Source organism: Girardinichthys multiradiatus, chromosome 18 (genome assembly GCF_021462225.1).
Source record: "Girardinichthys multiradiatus isolate DD_20200921_A chromosome 18, DD_fGirMul_XY1, whole genome shotgun sequence".
In the NCBI taxonomy this organism is placed as follows: domain Eukaryota; kingdom Metazoa; phylum Chordata; class Actinopteri; order Cyprinodontiformes; family Goodeidae; genus Girardinichthys; species Girardinichthys multiradiatus.
In genome coordinates this window covers 6,954,301-6,956,484 of record NC_061810.1, presented here as the reverse complement: position 1 = coordinate 6,956,484, position 2,184 = coordinate 6,954,301, and positions in this window count along the sequence as shown.

Genomic DNA, 2,184 nt, shown 5'->3' with positions numbered 1-2,184 from the left:
GAACTGGATGAACAAGTCTGAATTTGTGGTGGGTTTTCTCCATTTCACACAGGGTCACATATAAACACACACCTGCACTAATATTTGATTAGATCTTTGGAAATTACACCTTTATTGTTTACCAATGGATATTTGACCACTCTTCTTGTCTAAATCAGTGGAGTTAATTTAAATGGGTCAGTTCCCAGATAAGGACATGGCTTTTAAACATAGTCCACAAATGTCGTACAGGTTTGAGGACAGAACTATTCCAGAAAGTTCATATTAGCCTGTTTTCTCCATTGCCAAACCAGTTTCCATGTGTGTTTGGGATCATTATCTTGTTGGAACACCCAAAAGGTTCAACCGCTAAGCTGTTGAACTCATTAAAAATTAAATATTTAGCAGTACTCCGCCTTAATTTTTCCAAACACTTTCTGTGAAGCACCAGTACGTTTGGTAGGAGAAACGTCCCACAGCATGATGCCTAAAAATTGTGGCTGGAAACCAACCTGCCAAGAAACGTGGTTAAATATTGAACGCCAGAAACTTGTTTATTCCCACCAATAAACATATGATTGAACTCCGACCTTTGGAGCAACATTTATCCAAATACTAGTGGGGGTGTGGTGAAATTATATTTACCTTCTAACAGATTTACTTTGTTCTAAAAAGCTTTCGAATAATGACTTAATATAAGAAAAAGTAAAGCTTTCCAAACCAACCTGGCTCAATGTGAAGAAGTAATAGCTCCCAAAAGCTAATCACTTGTGCCACCCTCGGTGACAACATCTGCCATCAGGCGTTGTTTATACCTGATAATAAGTTTTTCATATCACTAGAGGAATTTAGACCCATTCTTCTTTTTTTTAATTCAGCCACATTACAGAGTTTTCAGACAAATTGCTTGCTTATTGTTCTGCCACAGCAGCAGCAAATGGTTTAAGTGTGCACCTTGACTAGGCCACTCCAAAAACTTTAATTTACTTATTTAGCCATTCAGCGATGGAATGCTGGCGTACTTTGGATCACTGTCACGAACACAAGTGAGTTCGAACTCAGGGTCACGAAATGATGGCGGGTCATTCTCCTTCAGGATTTTCTGAAGGAGAATGACCCGCCTAGAGAGCAGGATTCACGGTTCTATCAATTACAACAAGTTGTCCAGGTCCTAAGGCAGCAAAGCAGACCCCAACCATCACACTGCCAGCACCATGTTCTTTTTCTGAAATGGTAGTTTTACACCAGATCTAACAGGAAACACACCTTCCTAAAAGTTTCTCCTGTGACTCCTGAGTCCACAGAATATTTTCCTAAAATGAATGCGGTTCATCGTAAATCATGAACTCTTTTTGGTCAGCAGAGTTTTTCACCTGGGAACTCTCCCATGGAGGCCATTCTTGCTTTTGTATTGTTGAATCTTGATTACTGACCTTAACTGAGATAAATGCAGTGCTTTAGATGCTCTACTGGGTTCTTTTGTGACCTCCTGGACAATTTGGCAATATACTCTTAGAGTAATTTCACAAGGCAGACCACTCCTGGGAAGGATCTCCACTGTTCCACATGTTCTCCATTTTTGGATAATGACTGTCATTGTGGTTTCTTAGAATCTAGAAATCTTAGAATGGGCTTTGTAAACATTTCCAAACTGATAAATGTAAAAAGTTTACTTGTCATCTGTTATTGAATTTCTTTAGATTGGGTCACGGTGTGCTTTTTGGGATCTTTTATCCGACTTCATGTGGTCTGACAGGTTGTGTTCAGGTGATTTCTTGATTCTACAGGTCAGACAGTGATCCTGCCTGAATACAGCGAATAAAATTTAAACCAAAAATGGGGTTAATCACATCTAGTTCTTGATTTAACAAGGGCTGGAACTGTACTTTACAAATGGCCAGACTGATTTAACAAATTGTTTTCCCTCAATAAATGAAATCATTATTTGGACACTGGATTTCGTGTTTACTCGGGTAATCTTTCCCTGATGCTGAATATTAATGATCATTAAACCATTAAAGGCCCGGCTGATTATGTAGCCTGTTTGTGGCTTTTTCTAAAAATACACTTTTTGACAGACAGAATTGTTTGATAATTAGAAGAAGAAATAGGCATTAAGGTCATTCAGTGTTTGCTAAATGGCTGACAGAGCAAAAAAAAGGAAAAACACCTACATTTCCCTTTAATTTTGTACAGCTGGGCTGA